This window comes from Chrysemys picta, chromosome 2 (assembly GCF_011386835.1).
Source record: "Chrysemys picta bellii isolate R12L10 chromosome 2, ASM1138683v2, whole genome shotgun sequence".
Taxonomy (NCBI): domain Eukaryota; kingdom Metazoa; phylum Chordata; order Testudines; family Emydidae; genus Chrysemys; species Chrysemys picta.
The window spans coordinates 183,408,500-183,435,889 of NC_088792.1; the positions used below are offsets into that span (position 1 = coordinate 183,408,500).

General features: G+C 41.5%; 1 long non-coding RNA gene across 1 annotated transcript in view; it reads right to left on the reverse strand.

Annotated features, from left to right (window-relative positions):
• Positions 1-8,658: 8,658 nt before the first annotated feature.
• Positions 8,659-27,390, reverse strand: part of LOC135981023 (uncharacterized) — a 60,368-nt gene continuing 41,636 nt past the window's right edge. The window contains exon 3 of the long non-coding RNA XR_010597969.1: positions 8,659-9,377. This is a non-coding gene — a long non-coding RNA (uncharacterized LOC135981023). The remainder of the gene's footprint in view (positions 9,378-27,390) is intronic.

Genomic DNA, 27,390 nt, shown 5'->3' on the forward strand with positions numbered 1-27,390 from the left:
TGGAATGGCAGAGTTAGAGCTGAAACGGGCTCTTGTGGAAATGCTTCTTTTATCATATTCTTTCTTTCTATTGGCTGAAAAGTCTCCTATACCATACCCTCTGAACCATCAGCATATAAATTGCCCCTGATTGTAATCACTTATATCAATTTACTGAAATGTAATTTACACCACTATTTATGCCACCTCAGATGGGGCTCAGAATGTTCATGACCCATCATTTCTAGGGAACATAAAATACTACAAGTAACTGGTTGCTGAAGCCAAATAGGGATGACAATTCTCTGTTCACATGTACATGCAGCTCTGTTTTCCCTTTTATTAGTTACTTTTATAGATGAAGTAGAATAGGTTTTGGCTGTGATTTTGAAGGCCGGGGGGTTGAACCTTGTTCATGATCCATATGGGGGTGAAAAAAGTAAACATAGGTATAGAAGTTAGCATAAGGGCCCTGGGGTAATTGCTAGCATTGTTTTATATTACAAAATATAATTTCATTTAGAAGTGGATTTCAATGTTGTGCTAATATTTGTTTTACTGCTTCACTTTTATTATTTGACTTCAGTTAATGGAAGCTGTCTTTTAAGATGAAGGTAAAGGTATGTTTGAGACAAAGAGGAAGGATGTGTGGATTTTGCTTATGTGTTCAGGGAGTGGAAAATTCTGCCTGTGTAAGCTCCAAAAAGGTCAGAACTTGAGTTTATAAACTTCTCAGTAAGCAAGCCAGATTCTCAAAGGTGTAACATTAGCAGTTGTTGGGGAATGGAGAATCCTCTAGGCATTACTAATCAACCTTTCACCTGTAGGTCACCAGTTGGAGTCTTGTGCATCTGAGCTAATGGATGTTTGGTAGTTCTGATCGAAGATGAATTTGATGAGTCCCAGTTCCAACTCCCATGTCACAAACTCACCACCTCGCTTTGCACTAGATTATAACCTCTTCAGAGCAGGAAGTGTCTCTCACTATATATTTGTAGCTAAGACAGTGGGGCCATGATTAATAGGGGCTAGTAGCCAAGCTTGCTCTACTCACTATAAACCTGCAAGACAGTTACATGTAACTGTCTCACACATAACCGTGGTGGTATCGTGATCTTAAAAATCAGAACACTTACAAATATGCAATGTGATTGTTTTTAAAAATTTCATCATTTGGGGGTCAATGTCATGATGTTTGGTGTCTGAATAATTATGTTTTGAACTTTTGGGGCTGGTAATACTAGGTTCATGGTTAGGGTTAAAGTCTCCTAGGTTTCCATTCATGATAAGCTACTAGTCATTTCCACTGAAGTTTTGTGGGTAATCACAGAATTGGAGATGTTACAGATGAAAAAAACTTCTTAGATCAAACAGAGGGGTAGCCGTGTTAGTCTGGATCTGTAAAAGCAACAAAGAGTCCTGTGGCACCTTATAGACTAACAGAAGTATTGGAGCATGAGCTTTCGTGGGTGAATACCCACATCCGATGATTTCCCTTCCCTTTCCCCTACATCCCATCAGGGATAATGGTTCATAAAACCGGTCATTTGTAAGACTGGTGTTTATAAAATCAAGGTTCTACTGTACACAAGTTCAATTATACATGATGACATGTAACTGTCTTGCAGGTTTATAGTGAGTAGAGCAAGCTTGGCTACTAGCCCCTATTAATCATGGCCCCACTGTCTTAGCTACAAATAGCTGTCTGTTAGTCTATAAGGTGCCACAGGACTCTTGGCTGCTTTTATAGATCAAACAGGTATTCTCCCTGTCCAAAGAAGGGCAATATATTTGGGTCTTGAATTTGAGGTCATTGCAGGTGACTATATCAATTAAAGTTACCCTGGGCAAGGAGTATCTATTTACCTCTCTTGGCCCATTGATGAGGTATCTAAGCATCTGCCAAATATTTAAAAATAGAGATAATAATCTTTCTGCTTTTCATTACTTCCTCTGTTTTTTTCCTACAGAAAAGTTGTCAGATCTCATTCTCCTATTGATAAAATATGTGGGGTAATTAACAGACCTAAGCAACTACACTTCCAGTCAACCAGGGTTAATTGATTTTTATGGTTCCATAGCACTAAAGACAATTAATATTGTCTTCCTTGCCATTCAGTTACAACTTTCAGCCATGATTCAAGATTCTAAAACCTTGTGTTGCTGATGTTTCAATCAAGAATTACCAATCAGTTGGAACAGCAGTAAAAGGATGTTACTTACCACACCTGTGATGTAGTTAGCCTAGGTGAGAATTGCACAGTGGCTTTAATGCTCCTCATTTGATTTACTTCTGCCACAGCTTGCTCAAATGCTTGAGGAGAAATTGCCAGTAGTGCATCACCACAGCAAGTTTTGATATAAATTAAGCAGCTGGACTGTTTGTAATCTGGAATCAGGGAAACAGTCACATGTGAGTTTGTACAAATGTTCAAGCGGAAGGCAAACAAACTCTATACATTAAACGTTTGTAAAGCTGCATTTGAATTTGGATGAAATTAAGAGGTATTTCCTGTCACTCTTACTTTTAGAGAAGTCTGCCACTTATCTCATATTGCTGATAGTTCTTTGCACAGTCACTAAGGATGCCGATTGCCATTTACTGAGAAATACTGGAGCTACAAGAGTAGTAGAGAAATGGCAAGAGTAAACTGATCAAACTGCATTCCAGTAGTGGACGCACTTCTGGCCAGCATGAATTAAGATTACCTTGCATTTTGCCACCACGTGTTTTGTAGCTCTCAGTCCAAGCAGTGATACAATACCACATGAATAAACTGAAACATGTGTAAGTGGGAGATGACAATAATTGGGGACTCTTAATGACTAAATAGTTATTAGTATAGGGACTGCTGACTAATCCTACCATCTGGCCATCCATTCAGATGCCTGCTGTGAAGGCTCTGCGTTCAAAAATGGTGTCGCCTACTATCCAATAAAGAAGCAGCCACTTGAGCATCAAGTTCCAAAGTAGACTGAATGAGAGGCTCCAATCAAGTAAATACTACCCTTTCACCCGGATAAAAATAGAATGTACAGGGGGAAAAACATTTTAAAGAAGAGCTTCCCTCAGTAGCTAACCAACAGCATTCTCTGCATCCATGGCACCCAAGCAAAAGTGGAGAGACAGCAGGAACACTTAATCCCAGTACCATGTGATGCCAGAGGAACAAGACATCATACCTCTCTCCTCCAAACACACACACTGCCTTTTTAATGGGGCACAGGGGACAACCACGGGAAAATTCTCATATACAAACAATGAACTGGGTAAAGGGCACTGCCAAACATTTTATTTTATAACAGCAATCATATGATAAAATGGGTGACTCTACACGTATAATGTGGGAATTAAATAAGGGTCTAACTTGGCCTGAAGAACACCACTGATGATGACGTGTGAAAGAGAAAAACTCAGCTTGTCTCTCAGATCCTAGGTTAAATTGGCAGGAATGACAAAGACATATTTTTACTTGTAAACTCAAAATGCTTGATATGGAATCACTGAGACACAATGAACACTGTACCATTTTCCAGAACTGCTTTTCAGAGGAGAACTACATTTCCCTGTTTAGAACATTCTCTCAATGTTGGGTAAAGTTGGTGTAAGATGGCAGTAAGTGCCATAAGTGCCTATGTTCCTGTCTTTAGACGTGCACCGTTGCATCCCTCTAGGCATCTGCATGCCTATCTTCCAGCCCCAGAGCGATCCATAAATCAGGGGAAGACAAGTGGACAAATATCTATGTCACGTGTGAGGCCCAATCCATTAGGCGTTCTCTGAGAGAGTGGGAATGATTGTAATCCAGTGAGTAGGGCACATACGTGGGAGATCCAGGGTCCAGTCCTTCTGCTCCAATCACTCGTCCATTATTTATCCCCAGTGAAACACCTTCAATAGGAGAAACTGAAGAAGCCCCACATCAGAATATCCCAGAGCTCAATGTTTAGAGCAACTCCTGAGAAGTGAGAGATCCCTTGTTCAGCTCTTTTCTACCTCTCTGGCAGGTGAGTGCTCTAACCCAGTAGTTCTCAACCACGGGTATGCGTACCTCCTGGGGTACATAGAGGTCTTCCAGGGGGTACATCAACTCATCTTGATATTTGCCTAGTTTTACAACAGGCAACATAAAAAGGTCTAGCAAAATCAGCACAAACTAAAATTCCATACAGACGATGACTTGATTATACTGCTGTATATACTATACACTGAAATGTATAAGGACAATATTTATATTCCAATTGATTTTATAATTATATGATAAAAATGAGAAAGTAAGCAATTTTTCAGTAACAGTGTGTGTGACACTTTTGTATTTTTATGCCTGATTTTGTAAGCAAGTAGTTTTTAAGTGAGGGAAACTTGGGATAGGCAAGACAAATCAGACTCCAGAAAGGATACAGTAGTCTGGAAAGGTTGAGAGCCATTGCTCTAACCATTGGGCTGAAAGTTATAAGATGGGCATCTCCTCTTCTGGCCATGTTGTATGGAGCGAGGCAGGCACCTAACTCATTCCCACAAGAATAGGGTGACCAGATGAGGGGAAGAAAATACCGGGACACATGTGGGGGGGCATGGCGTGGGGAGGGTGCCTGCCAGCAGAACAAAAAAAAAAAAAGCCGAGTCCTGCCCCGGCTGAGCAAAACAAAACAAAAAACAAACACTGTGCTGCCGGCGGATATCGGGACAAAATGTGTCCCGACCGATCTTTGGGGACGTCTTATCGGGACGTCTGGTCACCCTACACAAGAAACGATGTAGGCACCTAAGCTGCCAGACTCCAGGAAATGGATTCCAATTTGTGGGTCACTAAGCAAAGATAGGCATCTCTTCGATAGGCACCTCTCTACAGTCCAGACTTAGGCACCTATCTCCATGAGAGGGACAGGGCTCAGGAAACACCCCTCTAGTTGGCATCTCCCATTGCTTAGCTGAGGCAGCTTCCTGACTAGCAGGCTGGCTTTTGTGAATCACAGTCTAAGGCGCTTATCTCTCACTACTCAGCGTATAGGAATATAGGCACCCGATTCAGGTTTTGTGGATCGCAGAGGTGGTCCTGTGATTTTTCTAGGCACCTAAAATTTAACATGACACTCAGTTGCAACTCTGTTTCATTGCAATACCTAAGCCCCTTTCTGGATCTGGGCCTTTGCTATAGATTTCACATGGAAGCCACTCAGAGTCTCTGGTTTTGTGTGGCAGTATGAAATGCAAAAATAGATAGATAACGTCACTTACCATGGAGAGTTGATCGCACATCTCCTGGTTTTATTAGAGATAGCCCTGGAGGAGACTCAGAAAAAGAATTAACAAGGGAAACTTTCACCAAGTACAAAAGACAAACAGAGAGAATGAAAGAGAGTCTTCAGATCCTGCCATCTGGCCTAGGGCAGCTGAACAGCACAGTAGCAGACATTTCTTTCACCCACACTGGTTACATGAGTTAATTCCATTCTGTCACAAGCTCACATTATGGGTGTGTCATGTGAGTGGCCACTGCCTCAAGCTATTCTTTCTAGTAGAAACAGGCATCATATGAGCCCTCACAAAGATATTAAACCAAGTTGTTTTGTACCATGGTACAGCTTGTCACAGAATGTGCACTGGCTACTTATACAGAAAGTTACATAAAAACCTATTTGGGAAACAAGCTCATTGTTTTAAAAGTTCCACAGACCGGCCAAATTAAGAGGGAAAGGTTCACTGTTTCTTGCTAGTGCACAGTGATACCTGAACCTGCAAGGTGATGGCACCCTTAACTCTCAGTATGATCTGTCACAGAAACCAACACGCTAGTCTGCTGGGTGGGAGATGTTGAGGTGCACTACCCCTGAGCTCTCGCCAGAATTGTGCCTCAGATGGGAAGGGTGCCATGCAAACTGCACCCTTCTGGGTCTGTGTTAACTATCCCCATTCCTGTGAGATAGAGATATAAAATTGTAAATGCGCTGCTCTTTTTAGACCATGATGTCATCAGCAAAGAGAGTGGATTTAGTGTGTATTACTTCAGGCTGTCAAGGAAGGACATGGCTTTATTTTGGGTTTTCTTCTAATTTTTGATACTTGCATTTGGCAATTCTACCACCAGCCAGTTGGAAAATGTAATTTTAAAATGATATTTTATGTATAGTTGGGGTTTTCTATGGCACTTGTTACCAAAATAAGAGTGTCGATACCATAGTATCTGAGCATCATGTCACACTTTGTTGCATCACTGTTCTGCCTCCACTTCCTAAATGGGCTGGCTGATGTGTTCCCTTGGGGAGAAAATTCAGAGAGACAAGGTGGGTGACGTAATATTTCTTACTAGGCCAGCCTTACTTCACTCACTCACCTTCTCTTGCTAATGTCCTGGGACCAACACAGCTACAACAACACTTCATATAACATTGGAGAAAAGTCAGACATTTCTGCCCTAGTACCCATTCTGGTATTTCTCTGGTATGAAAAATACTTCTCCTTCCTCCTCAAAGGTAGCAATAGAATGTAGATAAGTTCTCTGAGCCTTAACTTGTTATTAGAAACTAATGAAATTTCATCCCTGAACCATGACAAACCCAGGAGCTCTTTAAGACCTGACTGTTGACCATGAAGGAGTAAGTAAAACAAAGTTGTTTGGCATTTGTTCCATAACTGAGGAAGTAAATCAGTGTTTTTTCCCAAATGGAGGCAAAAAGGATAAAATAATGTGGAGAAAGTTTAAGGTTCCAGTTTTTAGGAAGCTATTTAAAAGCAATGGGCATTTTTTGTGAGAGGTATCAGGGGGTAGCCGTGTTAGTCTGTATCTACAAAAACAACAAGGAGTCTGGTGGCACCTTAAAGACTAACAGATTTATTTGGGCATAAGCTTTCGTGAGTAAAAACCTCACTTCTTCGGATGCATCTGAAGAAGTGAGGTTTTTACTCACGAAAGCTTATGCCCAAATAAATCTGTTAGTCTTTAAGGTGCCACCAGACTCCTTGTTGTTTTTGTGAGAGGGAAATTCAATACCAAAATTTTCAAATTTGGGTGCTTAAAATCCATATTGTGGATTTAACTGTGTATTTAGGTGCTTACCAATAGGCACCTAAGTCTGAAAATTTAACTTTTTCCTGCTTGATTTCCCATTTTTCCTTCCATTTCTTTGAATCACCAAATGTTGTTTGTTTTTTTATTTCTCTTCCAGATTAGTTTCAGCTATATTATAAGCCAAAACAAAATTCCAGGGGTGAGAAAAAGCACTTAAAAGCATTTTTTAGTTCATCAAACTTTTTTGCCTTTGCTGATTATGTCGATCTGTTTGCAGTGTACTTAAATCCTTATTAAAATAAAAGTTACAAAGTGCTCTTTTCAGGCCCGCTTACCTCCTTTTTGTCCTCTTTATCTCTTGGATACTTTAAACAGTTTTTTAAAAAGCAGCTACAATATAATGTTCAGACTGGTTATAACTCTACCTAGATACAACTTCTTATGCATTCACTTGGCTGGAATTGTGTGAACTCAAGGGACTTGATTCTAATATACTGGCAATAAATTGTGAGCATAAATTTAAGCAGTATTGTCAATTCCAAGCATTCGAAAATCAGAGTTGGGGGCTGGGAAAAACCCAACATGAAACTGACTTAAAATCATGTGATTTTAGTTTCTTTTTAATTTGCCTTCTTGGCTGCATCTTTTCAGTCTTTCCTCTACAACCACAAGGGTTAGAAACTTACTTTGAAAGAAAGAAATGTGAGATTGTCACGAAATCATATGACACTGTGACTTGAGGCTTTAAGCAAACAAATAAATCACTCAATATCACGAGACTTTTAATGAAAGTGTGAGAGCTGACAACACTATTTAGGCTCCGTCTGCATCATGAGTTAGGGGTGTGATTGTCAGGTTGTGTACACATGCTCACGTTAGCTTCATCAAGCTAGCCCAAGTATAAAGAGCTGTGTAATGGCAGAAGCCTGGACAGTGGCAGCATGGGCTAGCCTCCCTGAACGCAGACCCTCCGCTTTCGGGTGGCTTTGTACTTGACATTGCTAAGCTATGACGCTGCTGCCCATGCTACTGCAGCTTTGCTACTATTTATACTTGTGCGAGCTCAATGAAACCTACCACAAGCATGTGTCCATGAGCAGGGGACTCACAGTGTAGATGTAGCCTCAAGTTCACTTTACGCTTCCAAAGTGGTGCAAAGGGGGCTTAGTGAAGCTGAGGATCAGGCCCTGGATGTCCTATGAAATTAAACTCCGAGATTCACATTGGAGCGCATCAGTTCCAGTTCTGAAAAGTACACATAGAAAGCTGCTTTAAAGCTGAGCTGTGTCCTTTGCCATGCCATGCTTAAGGTTGAGAAAGAACACTCTCTCCCCCCGCCCCCCACTACTCAAATATTCATTCGTCCTTTGGGGGTTACATATGCCCTTGCAAAAAGGTATATCGAAGTGTGTGGGGGGGGAACCTTCATACAGTACCCTATAGTTAAATAACAGACTGAGAAGGGGAGTGATGAGTCTCTCAAGGAAACATAAACACTATGTACTCATTAGAAGCCTCATTATAAATAAAGTGCAGGGAAGGTGCTCTGAGAGCAAGCTCTTTCGCTGGTATTTATTAGGACAAAGAGCTTCTTTAATAGGGCTACTGAAAAGCACTCTGCTGCAATCATTAATAGGCATTACCACTTTTACTGACTTCTTGGGAACAGCTTTGCCCTTCTCTCTGCCTTTGTATTAAAGGGACAAGCTCTTTTCTCCATGCTTGTTCCAGAAATAAAAATCAGGCCTCAAATGCTGACAGCAGGGAGTGAAAGCCCCAGAGGTTTTGCACTTCAGCTTAAAGCCAAGGTTTGCAGCAAGGATCGAAGCGGCAGACAGCTAATAGAAATGGAGATGCACTTCTCCTTGGTTCTTCCTGTTTATCAGCTCCAACTGGATGCATCATCCCACCAGAGCAAAGTAAAGGGAGGGAGGAAGGGAGGGGAAGGAATGGGGGAAATAAAAAAAAAGAGCTCTCTGATTAGAGTTGTGCATATGCTTTATTACCTTTGCCAAGCTGGAGGCCCGACTGGCCTTTTCCAAACAATGTTTTGTTTACCAGTCTTCAAATCATAAGGATGATGGTAGCTTAGCATCTGAACATTGCAAACACTTTATTTGTTAGGTTGGTATGTCTCTGCTGGAGCACTGTGCAACTACCAAATTCTGTAACACAACCAAGGAAACATTGCAAGGTTGTTTTTTTTCCCCTTTGATGAAGCCTCAAAGGATGGAAAATGCTGTTTTCAGCTGAGATTTCTTTCCCACTTGTGCTAAAATTTACCATGCTCTGTGTATCAGAGTGTGTGAGGATGGCCGAGCTCAATGGATAATTTGAACATTCTGCATTATGTGATTTTGATCCAGCTAATACTCATATGATCAGCACCTGGAAGGAGAAACAAAAATAACAACAAGCGGGGAAAAAAGGCAAACTTTAGCATTTTTAAAAAGCAAAAATTAGAAACACAGTAGTAGTACTATCATAGTGCCGAGTTCTCATGCATGTTAAACCCCAGTTTAAAGCCAAAGTTTGCAGCATGTATTGAAAAATGGCAGGCAACTAATAGACATGGGATGCACTTCTTCTGCCTTGATTCCTTCTGGGTTTTTTAGCTAAGCAGAGTTGGTGGAATTTCTGCTGAGATCCAGTGTCTGCAATTATGAATGGTAACGTTGCCTTAGGGTGCAGTCTAGTCAGGGCTGCTCTGGAAGCATCGGGGCCCAGCAAAATGGCTGTCAAGTTGACTCAGCAAAGCTACACCCAAAAATGCCACTTTTAAACTGAATAGGAGTATCCTTACAGGGATTTGCTTTAGTTTAAAAACTGGGTTCAAAACCCAGTTAAGTTAAACTGCTGCAACTTTCTCATGTAGACAAGGCCTTGCTCTGCTCCCACTAAAGTCAACCATTGACTTTAGTGGGAACAGCTAGGCACACCCTGAGTGCTTTTGAAAATGCCATGTCACCTATCTTTCTCTCCACATGTCCCTCTCTATAGATTTCAAATGTTAGCAGATATAGGATGGCCAAACTCTCCCTTACTCCATTGCTTGAAGGATTAACCACAGCTCAAAGGTGTTAAGATGAAAAACATACTAGATGTCCGCTTTTCATTTTTAAAATCAAGTTAAAATGACTTAAAAGTATAACAAAAACAAATAATTCTTGTATGTGTCTAAGGCAAGTTTATAATGATAGTTCCATGACCAGAGGCTCTTTGCCTGTGTTTCACAGTTTTGTATTGTAAGAGACCCAAAAAAGATAAATGAGCAAGCAGCACTGGTATTAGCTACCATCAAGTTCTTTCCAAATAAAGCCTGTAGCAGCACTTTTCCCCTAGGTAATTCTCCACTCAGTACAGGAAGCTAGGGCTTGCTTATGATATTAGATCACTGGATGTTCTGTCTCTGGCAGAGGCACATACCTAGGACCAAGTCCCACCTAGTGTTACAGAGTTCATTGGCATTCCAATGGAGTGAGGTTCCAGAGCATGGATGAGAGCTGAGTACCATTGATTCAGCCATCCATGTCTCTGCCCCAACACATTTGGGTTGCTGTGCTCATGGGACTGGCCACAGGGCATTTTTCACCACACTCTGCAGTTGCTGCACAGCTCTGTAATGCCTCATTCAAAAGCCATGGAAATAAGTGGAAAGTCTCCCACTGACTTCACTGACTCTTAGATCAAGGCTCAAGTGCACATTTTTCCTCTGTAACCACTAATGGGTTACAGGACTTAGCCCTATTTTGTATGGATGGTTTAGCTTTTTGTTTTGCAAAGCTTCATTGATTGGATTTCAGTTTGCAGAACTGAAAACAAAACTAGGAACTGCTGAACTTTGAGTCCTGTTTTATCTGAACTCCCCACAGCTTGGGGATTAGGCTACATGGTTCCAATCTTGGCCTTTCAATGCTGCCTCTGGCACCGTGACAAACCAAAAAGCCTTGCTTATGGCAGGCCTGTGTTGAGTGTCTAACTTCCTTGAAAATGAATCTGGACAACTTCCCAGATAACATATCGGTGCCTCTAATTCATATCTCAAGGATGAAGTTGATCAGGGAAGAATTGCGGAGGACTGGTGAGTTATTCTCGGTATTTATCAGTGTAACACCTGGAGGTGATCTGATCTTCCCGCCTCCTCAGAAAAATAAATCTGTCTTCTTAGCTAGCAAATCTGCACTCAGACACTTGTGAGCCAAACGTGCAGGTGTACAGTATGCGTACTACTATCGTGCCATCTGTAGCCTCCCCTGCATGGCAGTTGTTTTACTTGGAGGTTGCCTCCACTAGCAAGCATAAGTCCAGGAAACAGTTATACAGCGGTATGTGTTAAAAAGATAAAGCTTTATCTCACTAAGATCAGCTCAGCATGAGATCACATTGCAGAAACAGGAGCTTTCCCCATCTTACTACTCAATAAGGAAATATCATGGTAAGAAAAAAGGTCACAATGTATAGTCATGCAAACCCTTCATTCTGTGTACATAGATGTACCCACACGATCAGTTCCACTGAAGGCCACTAGCTCCTGTGGTTGATTCGCACCTTGGGAGGGTTTGGCCAATTGTTCCATGAAGTCATGGATCCCCTCAATCCTTTTTAGCCCATAGCACTTCCCAATCCTCCTTCCTACGGAAGCATGGGGAACCGCTGTGAAGGCTGTACTCCAAACTTACTCCTACAGTGGAATCACACCCATTCCTAGGGCCACCCATAGCATTTGTTGTCAGACCTATGAAAATTTTTGCCACCAAGACCTCTCCCCACCTGACCCTCCCAAAATACCTGACCCCATCCCAGCTTCCCCTGAAACTAAATTAATTGACACTTGCCCATTATACTCTGCCTTACTATGAATGAATAACACAGTTGTCACAGTTTTTATAAGTAAAGAGGCTCACAATGGGTCTACAAAACCAGGAACATATTTTTTATATGTTCTGTTATGACAGAAAACAGCATCCTGATCTGCTTTGTGTAAACCCAAAGGAGCTGCCAGCCAGCATGATGAACTGGTGAAATTGACAGCAGACTGGACAAGCATGTGTACACTTCAGAGACCTCTCCCAGGTCTGTCATTTGAGAACATTGTCCCTTTCCCTTTACTGCCATGGAGTTGACCAAAGAGCCAGCTGTCCCCCATACATCGATTCAGTTCCAGTCCAAGTCTGAATTGAAGGCACAGAAACAGCTGGAGACTTGTCGTAGTGCCAACAGGGCATAGCTTGGACAACACAATCTGGGGCCTTTCCAAGTATTCCAAGGATCAATTATTTGATTTTTTTCTGGACCCTAAAGCCCCTCTGGATGACGATGAGGAGGCCTATGAAAAATCAGTGACAAGTTTTCAGTCATAGTACTCGGAGGCATCAGTTTACAACATTTTATATTCTCAAGGATGAGGGGAAGAGACTTCTCTTTATTTATTTTTAGATTTTCCTTTAAAATGTCTTGATGCCAAATTAGGTAGGCCCATCAGCTTTACAGGCATGCAAAGATCAAGTCTATCAATTCCACTGCTGTCAGGGCTCTCTGAACACATGAAGGTAGGCAGAATTTGCCACTATCATAGCATAGCATGTCAGGGATGGAAGGGACCTCAGGAGGTCATCTAGTCCAACCCCCTGCTCAAAGCAGGACCAATCCCCAGACAGATTTTTGCCCTAGATCCCTAAAGGGCCCCCTCAAGGATTGAACTCACAAACACTGGTTTTAGCAGGCCAGTGCTTAAACCACTGAGCTATCCCTCCCCCGAGTGAGTTAGTATTTAGCTACTAGAAATTGATGCCAATTATACAAACATTACTTCCAAACATTTCTCAACTGCACAAATTTCCTTTCTGATCCTCATATTTTCAATCATTAATTTTATTTCATTATAATGTTTTCTCATGCCACAGTCTTCTATATTGGACAGTAGTAGTTCAAGTCTACCTGGTCCAACCCTATTCAACTACTCTAGGGTGAATACTTACTGCACTCTCACTCCAGACTTTTGTGGACCTGATTCAGCCAGTCCCTTACATGCAAAACTCCCACTGATTTGAGTGAGAGCTCCACTCACGGAGCACTTGAAGGAGCAAGTTCAGTTGAAATACATAAGTGTTCTTACCTACTACTGATGAATACTATGGGTGTGCTATGGTTGGAGGTGGTGTATATTTACATTCTGGCCCTGTCTGATTGCAAGGTAATAGTCTTTGTCTTCTTTGAGGTCTACCCCACTGAAGTACAGTACAATATCAAGTATTCTACTGCCATTATGATCAGAGTTTTGGATAGCTGAGGGAATGTTGACTAAAATTAATACATTTGGGATGACATTATCCTTTTATGAATGACAGGGAGATTCTGATAACGGAAGTTTGGATAATTGAACTTGTGTACAGTAGAACCTTGATTTTATAAACACCAGTCTTACAAATGACCGGTTTTATGAACCATTATCCCTGATGGGATGTAGGGGAAAGGGAAGGGAAATCACATAACAAAAGTGATGTCAGTAAAGAACAACTTGACATCCCTTCACATTCCTATGCCTTCAATGCATTGGAAATCACTTGGTAGTGGTTTGAAGGTCTAGAAGAAAGCAACGCAGTGCACCAGCCTGCAACGTATGCGCTACATCTACTGTAATTTTCAAATGGTTAATTATATGAATGTTTTGACTTTATGAACTCAATTCACAATTCATTCATAAAACAGGTGTTCAACTCTATGTTGGTTAGACAACCAGACAATCCTCCAGACATTTCTGAATTAAAGTAATAGTATTTAGAATTTGGTATTAAAAAACCCAACCTTATAAATAGTGCACATTGTGCATTCCTGAAGACTCCTTGGAGTTGAGCAAAATTGGCTAGAAAAGAGAATGAGGCCATCTTTTTTCTGTGACATTTAATTTACCTCCAGGGCAGTGTTTTTCCCAGGAATTGAAATTAGGGGGATGTTCGAATTTATGGGGAGGAGAAGGGGGTCAGGGCCGATGAGGGGTGAGACCGTGAGGGTGAAGGTAGGCTGTATGGCACCAAAGTAAAAACTGAAAAATGTTTCATGGCCATTTTATTAGATTTAACTCATGTTTTAAAATCATCACACAAATTAAAGTTGGCTACTCAAGCCTTCTATGAAGCACTAAATGTACATCCTTCTTGGTTTCTTGTTATAATTTTGCACAACTCTGTTAATGAACTTCTTGAATGCAATGCGTTCATCTTTGGTAGTTTCTCGTGTGTCCGGTACTTCCATTCCTTCAATTGATATGCTCATTAGTTCATTCACATGATCAGGCAGAAGGCGACTTCTTTCAGAACACAAAATTCTATTCAATGATGAAAAAGAATCCTCAACTGTAGTTGTTGTGATTGGGAGTAGCAAGAGATGAATTCCTACTTCTTTCATCCCAGGAAACATAGCATGAAGATCGGGTCAAGCCACTAGTGATGATAAAAAAGAAGTTGAAGTCTATTCTTCATTCATTCGTCATATGATATTCCACTCTGTGTTCAAATTTTCTCTTCTGTCCTGAGCACATGGCAGCCCCATTGCTGGGCTCAACTCATTCCACTCAACTGTTGATGTTTTATAGGACAGGGATCTGTAAAAGCTACATAGAGGTTGAGTAGAATCTAGAAGTCTCTGTTGTAGATTTTTAAGAATCAAATCTGTGTACTTTTTCAGTTGTCTCAACAAACACTTCTTTCTTATCCTCTTCACTTAAGGATTCAATATAAATGCCTTCATTAGTCAACTTCTGGACTGAAGTCTTTGCTTCTTCCAGTACTTTTTCAATGGATAGCTCTCTGATTGATTCAAATGTAGCGTCTATTGCTGGACAAAGATCTACTACTGTTGTAGCAGATGCCTGGATGGCATTGTTTAATGACCCAAGTGGCTTCAATAGTAGACTTACAAGAGAGAGAATGGCAATAGTCTTCTCTGAACGTAGTAGCAAAAGTAATCCACCAACCTCATTGCTTAGATACATACCATCTTGGTAGATACTTTCCAAATAATAATGGCTGGAGTAATTTTAAGACAACAGCCAAGGATTGCTCATGAGAAAGCCAGAGGGTTTTCCCAGGTTGGACTAATTTGAACTTTAGTCCCAGTGTATCTTCTATATTTTCCAAGATATTCAGTCTTTTTGGACTCTTGCTGAAAAAAGAATATAATGAAGACATTAAATTTACAGCTTTTTTAATGTCTTTTGAAGAGTCTGCAGCTTGTACTAGTGCTAGTTGAAGTAGACGGCCTCTACAGTGTGTATAGGAGAGATTAGGGTTACACTTTTCTCTGAGCAAAGCTTGTACTCCACCATGTCTTCCAGAGAAGTTTGCAGTTCCATCAAATGCACAAGCATCCATCTGTTTGGGGTCAAATTGACAAGTATTTAACTCTTTTAAGATGTGGGTTGTCACAGATGGAGCCGATGTGTCTTCTATAACTGGAACATCTAGAAATGCATCTATTGGCCTACCACTGACATCAAGATAATGTACACAATGACTTAATACTTGATGCCCATTTGCATCGGTGCATTCATCAGCCGTGTATGCAAATTTTTTGAATGTGGTGAGAGAGAGTTCTTCACTTTTTTAACTGTTGAGACTTTCACTGTTTCACATGCTTCTAGCCAGTCAGTTGAGTTTCTTGCAGAAAGATAGTGAGCATTTGCTGGTCTTGTTCGGAAGCAGTGTTCAGCTTCAGGATGAACAAGTGACAATGCATTTAATATTGGCCTCCAGTTTGTAGTGTGTGGTATCTCTTGCTTAAATAGAAAGTATGATGCCACAGCCATGTTTGTTCGCATGAACTGTGTTGTGTCTCCAGTATTCTTAATAGCCTCATTAACACTCACTGGTGTTGTCTTTGGTCAGTGGAGACTCAGAGTCCAGAGGTGCTTTCACATGAGTTCACCTCCCGGGGGGGGGGGCAAGAAGGCACCTTGCTCATTCCTTCAGCTGCTCACTGTTCGCTCTGGCCACTGTTGTTTGTTGTACCACCATTCACTCCATCGCTCTGTTGTCAATGGCCCTGAGCCATCACTTTCTGCTGTCACCTGCCACTGTGACCTCTGTGAGTTGGCCTCTTCAGGTTCCACCAGCTCTCAGTGATTTCAGCACAGCTCTCAGTGGGGGAACCTCGCTGCTAGTGCAGACTGGGCCGTCTCTTCCACAGAAACACTGTCCCACAGCAGGTCTAAGCACTTAGACCTGATTATCAGTGATTTCAGCTGTAGTGGTCACTTAACAAAACAAAGGACTATCTATGGAGCCTAATCAGCTCTGTCTTTAAACAGTGGAGAGGGGCAGGTCAAATAGTACTTGTGACTCAGGCAGACCACCAAGCAAAACACATGTCCCCACCCTCTCGCGATGCCCTCAATCAGCACAGGCTAAGTACAGTTCTACTGCCCTTTACTCATACAATAAGAATAACAACATTTCATTATCTCCCTCCCCTCTTCCCCGGCATTCAAGTGGTTTGTAACCCAACCCCAGTCAAAAGCTATCACTTGGGCAATGCAGCTCTGTTTGCTGGATATGTAGGTAGATTAGGTGTGAATGTAAATACAATCTGGTCCTGAAGCCTTTCCCCCCAGCTCATCACTTGCTGTCAGGGAGAGCTCATTTAGACTTTGCTTACAAATCATCATTTGTAATTATTAGGTTGGTCAACATCACCGAAATGAATGCACTGACATAGTCATAAAAAACAACAGCTGTATAAGGAAGCTAGTCTGTTTTTATTCTTTTCAAATCTATTATACTTTTTCAGATACACATATTTTATCATACACTTTATATGCTTTTAAAGTGTGTATTAATGTTTCAATTTCAATTCAAATTTCCAATCACTAAATTGGCAACACTGTATGTAACTAGTTCACAAAACTGCGGGGGAGGGGTGTTGGGGAAATTCAGGGGGTTGTAGGGAAATCCCTGCTCCAGGGTACAATAGTTAGTGTAAGAGTCAAACAGTAAAAGTTAGCCTGAGTTGCATGAAACTATATGACTGTATGCTACACTGTTAGAAAATGCTGCCTTTCTCTGGTAAAACAATGCAGAGATAAAGCATCAGTAGCTCTATTTTTGCTTCTCTGTAGCCTGGTAAGATGAAACATGAATTTGATGGAAAGGGCGATCAAATTAGCCAAAGAAGCCCAACTGTGACTGATGGAATCTCAATGGAGCTGTTTATAGTTTACTATAGCAAAAGGGTTGTAGGGAGTGTAGATGCTGACAAAAGAGCATACCTTTCCAAGCTGTTTTTGAAAAGAATGTCAGCTCCCTAGCTTATGAGATATAGCCTTTGCACAAGAGGTTGATAGGAGCTGGCAGTTTTTGAATCAAGCAGTTGTTGCGGTGCTCTGAGGAAAGAACCACTGCCAGCGTTTAGACTGAAATGACCATGTTTGCTGAGAGTCAAAACGGGTGTCCTCATCCATGGATAGATGACACATTAGATAAGTGCTAGAACAAGGTGATTGACAGCAAACAAATGCATGTGGCAAGATCGGATACCCTCTAGATCATATAGAATTCAAATATCATATTGACTATAGCCTAGTAAGAAAAATCACCGAAACATACAGTCAACCGCTGTAATGGATTCAGGGAGCAGTCTAATGGAAATCTCAAGAAGGAATGTAATTAGACTGTGTCAATTAGGCTGCTTGGGGATTTCTAGCTTCTGCTGTTGCTAACTCGGAACCCTAACAGGACGATTAGGATTAACTGAAATCAGCCTGATTGATTAGGGTATATAAACCGACATATGCCAAATTCTGGGGAAGATAGTGTGTTGGAGTCTGAATCCATCTGGAGCTATATGAGTCAGGAGAATGACTTTGCTCTGCTGGCCTTGGAGAAAGTGGCAGATCAAGATGAAATGTAAACAATATAAGACTCAGGAGGTGGCACAAAGAAGCTATTGAGGAAAAGTACTGAATGCATCTGCTGTGATATTGTGCTAAAACCATCAGTTCTGTGAATGTCGTCATTAGTCTTTGGAATTAATATTAAACAGTTTTTACAAGGATTTTAAAACTATTTATTTACTGTACTACTTAGGTTCAAATTCTAAAGTCCCCACTCTGTCCATTTGAAAAATTCCCGAGGACGTCAGAATTTTGCTATTACTGGGTGCAAAAGTGTGTGCACAGATTCTTGCATGTCTTTGTGTCTCGGTGTGCAAACTGGTGGTTTTGTGCAGAGATAAGGCACTAGGCATGAGGTTTACATTTGCACGGCAGTTACCTGAAATGTGGACACAAATGACTTTGTGCGCACCTCAAGGCTTCAGCCTGGTTATGAAACATCAAAGGTCCAATTTGCACCGTACACTGGAACCACGTTTACAATCTGGTTTTGGAACAACTGAATTGACATGGTTTTATTTGCTGTCTAGCAAGAGCTTTAAAGTCACTAACTAATTTGTAGAGTAAAGACTAAACAAAACCCAACAACGCAGTATTATTAAAAGATACTACTCGAGAGCAAGGCAAAGCAGTTCAGCAGGAGTCAGGGGGACCTGATCCTAGTCATTACCACTCATGTGAGGGAGAGGATATGTCAAGGGTAGGGAATGTCTTGCCGGACCAACAATATGGTAACTTACTTTCAGCTAAGTAGAGTACAGCAGTTATGGATGTACACTTTGTGCATTGGCAGAGATGCTAATATACAGCAGTTCACTGTTCCTAGAGAAACCCTGCAGTATTCCCTCCTGTCCCTGGTCCACACTCTAGAGAAAAAATATTGTTGCAGAAATGATTTTTAAAACACTTTCACATTTGAAACCCCTCATTTCTTCACTATGATTTCTCTTCAGTTTGAGACTATGATGTGAGACTCTTTCTGAATACAGCCCTTAGCACCTGGTGCTTGCTGGGGCTCCTTTCTTTGCAAAATGTGAAGGCTCTTGTGGGCTTAGAACTAGTAGCCCAAATTTTTCATATTTTCCTATTATCACTATGTTGTTGATGTTAAAACCCATCCCTGCTTGAGCTTCCTACACAGTGCAGTTTGTTTGTTCTAACTTCCAGTAGAGGACTATGCCGTATTGTCAAGAGTGGAACATGTTGGTGTGAGTTTTGATTTGGGATAAATGAGAGCGATCATATTGTATTCAATTTACTGGACTGAATTATGTATTATTATTGTTTATAGGGCGAAATTTCATTGGATAACATTCTTATTTCCATTGATTGCAGTGGGAGTTTGCCTGAGTCAGGAAAAAAACAGAACAAGGACTTCAGGATTTGACTTCAGGAATTAGTACCTGGTTGAATTAACTTGATATTATTATTATTTTTATTAGATTACAGAACACCTGTTAAGCAAACACTCACAACAAGAAAACAGGTAGCATTGTAATAATTGAGTGCCATAAATATATACATGAGACTTTAATTACGTTCACTTAGTTACTTGTTGACTTGTCAAAGCAGTTTGCTTCATTTTATTGGGGACATATTGTGTGATTGTAGGTCGTGGAGGTTTCCCCCCCTGCCCCTGCCTCCACTCTGACCCTTTACATCACATTAGTAGGGCAGCTCATGTCTACACTAGAGCCAGTCAAAATTTTTTCCAGTGTTTCCAAGTTTTTTCATTGAAAACTGGCTTTTTCTCAAAAATGGAAAATATTCAAAAATGTTTTGTTTCTACTGAAATTTCTTTATTCATAGTTTTATCTAAATGTTTATCAGAAATGTTATAGAAATCATTATTGAAGTGGCTATTGAAATTTGGTGTTCATCCAAAATCTAGTTTTCACTAAACAAAAATATTTGATAATGTTTCCTCTAACATTTCTGATAAAAAAAATCCCTTGAAATTTTTTGACAAAAATAAAAGATATGGTTCTGTTTTGAATCTTCCAAAGCGGAAACGACTTTGAAATGTTGATTTTTTTCACAATTATAAAGGAAATAATTTTGATCAGCTGTAGTCTACCGGTTTGCCTTTCTGGTAGCTGTTGCATATTTTTAGTTCTTTCATTGAGATTGATCCGCTTTCTGAAGGCACATTTCATTGTGTCTGTCCTTTTATAAAAAGAGTTAGTAAATACTATCATTAGTTGGGATTATTGTGGATATGTTCTTCATTGTGCTGATATTTTTTTAATTGATAACCTACCTTGTGTTAAATGGGGTTTTTCCTAATTGGCTTTCAGATATATTTCTCCACTATACATGGTGCATAGACCTCCCATTTTTATTTAAAAAAAAATCTAATCACCAATTTTCATGTAGGTATTTAACATCATTTTTCTTTACTATGATTTCTCAGTATACAAACTATCAAAAGATGTAGCAGCTAGCACTATCCTCTATCAATAGGCTGCTCCACAATTTTGCTCGGTTACAATATGTTCTGTACAAGTTTTGATGGAAAGTCTGTGAGACTTGGAAAAAATAAAAATGCTTTTAAGATGATGGCATTTGACCAAAGGGAAAAAATGATTGAAAGTCAAAAGTGTACTATAGGCTGGAAATTCTTGAACAGATGTAGCAGGTGTAAACATGTTTTCTTATCTTGGTTCCTGGATTTTACATCCTCCTACAAGACATCTATGTACTCAAAAAAAAGGTTATATGTACAGATGGTAAACTGCTAAAATGCCCAGAAGGTTCAAAACTCATCTGTGCTCATGAAGACAGGGAGAATTTCCCATCGACTGACTCACAGGTGTTTGGAAAGCTCTGAATTAGATTCAGGGTCTGCCGTTCTGTTTCATTTGAGCAGATGCCTTGGGTTATATGCTGGAAACAGGCAGACTCTTTTTTCTTATGATGTCCAAGTAGTTAAGAACATGATGAGAAATCCTTAGAGCAAGGAGGTGGAGACAAACTTTTTGGCAGGTAGGCCACACAGTCATTACAAATTGAGGCTGTGGGCCACCAATGTCCCTCAGCTTCTGCTCTCTCTTACTGACACATTGTTCTGCCTCAGGTCACTGACTCACTGCTTGCCTGCCCATTGCAGTTCTAATCATACATTCCCTTTTGGCACAAAACAGTTATTTTCTGCATTGTGCGGGGGGTGGGGGGAAAGGTCTTCCTGTTTCTGCCCCCATTAGTCCATGGCAAGAACAGAAGCTAAATGAACCAGGTGTCTCAAACACTTGGCTGGTGCAACAGAATAAGGACACACAAGTGACAATTTCTACTGTGAGAGTACCATGTTGGTGTTGCACTTTTGCCATCCCCCCTTATAATAAACCAAAAATAAACAAAATTCCACACGGCACCTATTAATAATAAATACTTAACTAATATGAATTTTATATTGTGATTCATTTGCAGAGCCCTGATTTTACAAAGGTCTTGAGATACTCCTTGAACTTTTAAAATTGCGGCAATAGCTTGACAGGTTATTTCACAAGAGAACAGGACATGTGGGGTCCTGCATAGATCCTTACTATCTCTCCAGTATAAAGATCAGTGCTACCTCTCTCCTCTTCAATATCTGAGACCACTTAATAAGGGTGTGATATGTCAGGAGCTTGGTGACTGGCCAGCTCTACACTGTTGACACCAAAATTTAGACCAGATCCATGTAAATTGATTACATCAGCTGTGGATCCGGCCCTCTTGTATTCTTAATATTCATGACCACCATCCTCACAAATATGCTGCAGTGCCTGCAAGAGCCTGCTAGCACTTGTATGAAGAGCAGCTGGTTCAAACTGAATCCAGGCAAGATAGAAATGGTGCTGGCAAGAAGAGGAGAACATTTAAAGAATTGGCAAGACACTAACCATCTCTTCTTTTCAAGGCACCTACCCTCTTTTTGTTAACGTAGTCTGTAGCAGTGGGATCCACCTCTTGCACTCGTCCTGGATACCCAAGCAGCAACCATGCTGCGAGATGAATTCCTTTACCCTCTAGTTTGCCAGAAGTGATGGCCTTCCTCTCAGGTGAGGATCGGGGCAATGCAATTTGTGAATTTGTCACCGCCAGGTTAGACTACTGCAACTCAGTGTACTGGGGTTGAAGGTTGAGGCAATACAGAAACACCAATCTGTGCAGAATGCAGCATCCCACCTCCTTAGCAGGAAAGACAGCAGAGAAAATACCATGTAGGATACTCCTCAACCTCCAGTAGCTAATTCAAGACCCTGTTCTTAATCTGCAAAGCCATAAATGGGTTGAGGCCTGACTACATATGAAACCACCTCTGCATTCACAATCCACCGAGGCAGTTGTACTTTTGTGGGACAATGCAACTAATAGTGCCCAGGTAGAGGCTTGTGAGAGCTAAAGATAACATTTTCTCAGTCAGGGGACCCTGCCTATGTAACAACCTACTGAAAGAGATAAGACTGAGCCAAAGCCTGCATCTTATCATACACTTTTTATCTCCTCACCTGCACTCTGCCCACAAGTCCATCTCACTGGGGCTACATTAACGTTCAAAACATCAGAGTAGCTTCCTCTCCCTCAAGTCAAAATTTGCTTGCGAGAGGATTACAGAACTGGACTCTTAGGGGAAAGCCGTGTTCCAGCTGCTAGGTGTGTCTCTGCCGGTGACTGTGCTCCATGCTATATTTTATGTTGTCACATACACACCTGTGACTTGCTGAAGAGTGCTGGCCATGCAATTATTACCGATTTGCCTTTTCAGCTTTTACTATATATATTTCATTTAAGTTTTATTGCCCTCACAAGTGGGACTGAATATCCTGCAGTGCAGGTCCCACTCCCCAAAGAGCTCTGCCAAGGCACCTCAGTCCTGGCCTACAACATCCCTGTCATAATCATGTTTCTCTCATATGAGCAGAAACTGCATTTTGTGCCCAGTGGGGCTAAACTGTGTCCACAGGTCACCAAACTAATTTCTCTCACGCCCTAAGCCACGTTTGAATGGTGAAATGTTAGGCCATTTAATTACTTTTACTCCAGATCTTTTCACAAATACAACCCTTAAACGTCACTGTACTTTTAAAAATAACTAGAAGGTGGCACATAGGGAAATAAGAGAAGGAAAACAATAATGAAAAACAGCATCTGAAAGTTTGTTCAGTAGGGTGAGAATTAACTCCCTGGCTGTGTGGTTCACAGCAGTCCAGCAAGAACAGTGTCAATGACTTGTAGTACACTGAGGTAGTGCTGGCAAGAAGCTACAAAACAAAGCAAAATTCTCTGCTCCTTGTGTTTTTCTGTCAGAACAAACCGTGGGGTTTGTTTCCTGGCAACATGCCACAGCTCCTTCCTTCACTCCACTGAGACTCAGCTACCCCTAGGGGGAGCCCATTGGCTGTCATCTTCCAGCAGAGCCGCTGTTTAACTAGCTCCTTCTGGGATGTGGACCAGCTCTCTGCGAGCACAATTAGAGTGTCTGTCAGGAGAAGATGAACTACTGCAAGGCAGGTAAATGTTTGGTGATTCGGAGCTGTGGTCTTAAAGCTAAATCACTGACAAGTGCAGATGGGCCAGTTTGGATAACTTCTTCTCTTTTTTAAAAGGAAAGGCCTCTGCATAGAAAGCTTCACTAATCCTCCTAGTACAATATATCTTTCCTTCTTGTCAAAGGCTTCAAGTGAATGAAATAACAGTTCTCACTAGAGGATGATGTTGTAACCTAAGGTGGTTTAAAAAAAACAACAACTGGGGAATCTACTGAACATTTTATTTTTTATAAAGTGATGGAATAACACTTAGCACTTCATATGCTCAAAACAGCATGTGGACTCTAATTCTCGGGACACCACTGTGTGACTATTATTATCCCCATTTTACAGTTGGGGAAATTGAGATAGATGAAGTGATTTGACCCAAAGTCCCAGAGTTGACGCAGTGGCAGAGCCCAGATTAGACCTCAGGACCACCTGATCCTTAGCCCCATGCTCACTCCTCCAGACTTCACTGCCTTGTCATAGTATGTATTATCATATATAGTATGTATATATGTGTGTGCTTGTGTGTGTGTGGTTGTCTGATAAACCAAGACTTTGGGTAAGTAGTGAGGAATGAGGACAAAGATCTACAGCAGTCACAATAGTTACAATCACCTAAGGAGAGAAATCACTAGCGATTTTAAAGGTATATTCCATTCCACTTTCAGCCATGTACCTGTCAATGATTGACTGTGAGGAGAATAGAAATGTGGTCAATTTAAAAAATATTGTAATTTATTAGTTTCCTTTTTCTCTCTTCAGTCAATTGGGATCTAAGAGTTTTTAGGGCCAAACTCTGGGCCTGACGCATTTGCAGGCATAGAGACATACTGAAATCCTGAGGGAGCAACTACATTCAGAGGCAGCCATCTAGCTCTGACACAGCTGTTTTTTGCAAGAAACTTTTTTGCCCCCCCCCCCCTTTTTTTTTTTGGTTGTTGCTTTTTTTCCTTTTTTGCAAGAAACTTTAGCATGCAGATGTGTAGTAACACTGTGATTGTGCCATGCCAAGTATGCATTGACATTTGATCCAGCTGCATTGACTCAACTGGCTAGTGAGATCCTTTAGTTTTCCATGACCCTCTTGATCAGGCAATGCCCCACAAGACACCAAGAATCACATTGTGTTGTCTTAACAACAACATATCTCTTATTTGGTGTGACAGGATGAATCTACCCTGCACTGATCCAGCTGGGGTTAACCACAGCTAACTGTGGAGTTAACCACACAGTGCGGGCCGAAGAGGCCACACCCCTTCGCTCCTGCTGGGCATGGTCAACCTGGAGACAGAATATAAAAGGGGGTGTCCCAGCTCAGTTTGGGCTGGTTGAGGAGGAGAGTGGATGCACTCTGCAGGCTCCTGCCAGGGAGTGGCTGGAGCTACAGACCGCGGAGGCTGAGCCAGTGAAATTGACTTCAGAACTCCTGCTGACCCCAGAGGATGAGAATGAGCTGGAAAACTGACACCCCCAGGAGAACTGACAGAACAGGAACCAGCGACCCAGGGAACGTGACTGTTAAAATAGGAAACTGAGCTGCAGCTGTGGGCTACCAGTTTCATGGGGCCTGGGGTCGGGACCCGGTGGGGTAGCATGGGTCCAGGTCCCTCTACCCTGCCCCACACATACTGCTGGGTGTGGGCACTGCCCAAGGACTCTAGTCACTGGGCCATGCTGCCCTGAGAGCAAGGGCAACCCCCAGGACTCTGGCTGCTGGGCCACACTGCCCTGAGAGCACCACCCTGCTTTATAGGTGAGGATAGCAGTACCTACTCTGCCACTTGCGCTGAAATCCCTTATTTGCCACATGCAATCCAACACCCCTTAAGAGGGTGTATCTACCCTGCAACAGTTTGGTTCATTGCTGAGGGAAAGTGACACTCCCATAATACCACACACCTCTGGCATATGTCCCTTTTTTTTAATCTGTCATATATATCTACAAGTACAGTAGCAACAGAAGGATTTGAAGTTCCCTTCCTTTAGCGATACATGCAAATAAAGGCTACATTAGTGTTCTTTCATAGAGAGCTCCAATCATCAGCAGACAAGCTCCAATCAAGATTTTCATTCTACCCTAGACCCCACTGCTGCCTCGAGTAGTGTATCATTAAAATGATTGGGTAACAGATCCATCTACAATGCTGAAATTAATCTTGACCTGCCTAATCATACCATAAATAGTGACTGTTTGTTTTTTTCAGCTGTCAACAATGGATTCTGTCTATAAAGTGTTGGAGCTGTAAATATTGGGCAGGTGGAAGGAAGGTTGTAATCTGGGAGAGGAGGAAATTTTATTAGAAAAGCTGTACAGAATCTGAAGTTGCACAAATGATTTAATTACCTTCTCCCTGAATATGCTGAAGTAAATATTATGGGAAGTTCCTGGGGAAAGAGTTGGCTATTTGATTAAATTTCAAAAGATGAAGGCCAGATTCTGGAAGGTGCTAAACACCAACAATGGCCACTGATTTTAGAACATCTTAATATCCGTCAGTGCCTCTTATGAGTCCAGGAATTTGAGGAAATGAACTTGCCAAAAATACTTGGGAAATATCACATCCTATGGGAGGGCAAAGGGGAATGTATTTCTTAGTACAGCTGTTCTCAAACTGTGGGTTGGGATCCCAAAGTGGGATGCGATCCCCTTTGAATGGGGTCACCAGAGCTGACTTAGACTTGCTGGGGCCCGGAGCTGAAGCCCAAGCCCATCCACTCAGGGCCGAAGCCAAAGCCCGAGGCTTCAGCCCTGGGCAGCAGGGCTCAGGTTGTAGGCCCCCTGACTTTTGAGCTTCAGCTTTGGCCCCCCTTGCCCAGAGCGGTGGGGCTCGGGCTTTCCCCCACCTCCTGGGGCAGTGAGGCTTGGGAGGGCTCAGGCTTCAGTCCGCCCCCCCTTTGCTCTCTCCCCCCCCCCCCCCGCCCCCGGGGTCGTGAAGTAATTTTTATTGTCAGAAGGGGTGCAATGAAGTTTGAGAACCCTTGTTTTAGTGGAACCATTGGAGTCCTACCATTGGATGTGATATTCCCCAAGTATTTTTGGCATCAAATTTCTTAGACCTTCTTGCAAGCTTCATTATTTTGATTGTAATACATTTGATTACGACACTGTTGGTAGACCGTTCATTGTGTTTGGTTGGACTCATAGCCTACCAATATACAATTGTACACACATCAGGATCCATTTGGGCAACAGCTACACATTGTAAAAGATTAACTAAGCTGTTCGTAGGGTGCTACATTTTTTTGGTGCACTGTTGGAAAGTGTGACACTTGTTATGGCTCCTCACTAAGAAGTTGGGTTAATTTTATGAGGCAATAGAGTAGCACCTAATTCCCCAGTTATTAGTGGCAAGAGGTTTCACTATTAACAATTGCCAACAGTTACGACACAACCTGAGGTACAATCTCCCTTTGTAACCAAAACAGGAAATAACTGTGCTGTCTCACATACCGCTGTTTAGTAACTTGGTAAATATTGACTTTTGAATAGAGATAACTGTATACGGTCCACTGATTCTATGTAGACATTTAAGGGAGAAAGCCATGTGGAAGAGTGAAGGTTTCACAAAATCCTATGTTAAATAAACAAACAAGCTACCTAATAGTGTGGAAAAAAAATAAATGGCCTTTGCCCAAAATCCAAAACTGAGCCAAGGGCTGAGAGCCAGGGTATGAAAAAACTGGCACTGTGCAGGAGAACTTGCTAGCAGCCCATAGGAGACCTATGGAAAGATGTATAATAGGGTTTTCCCATTGAAACCCCTACCAAAGGGTTTAGGAACAACGAAGTCAGTGAGATAACTCTGAGACTGCAACGTAAGTAGTAACTTTCATTTGATTCCCTCTAAGTTAATTATGATAAAAATGCAGCAAGGTTAAAACAGAGATAAGATACACCAAATTCTTTGCTGACTTTTATAATGTAAAATCCTATTGACTTCAGTGAGTTTGCACGAGACACAAATACTCACTGAAAGTAGCCTGATTTGTAATT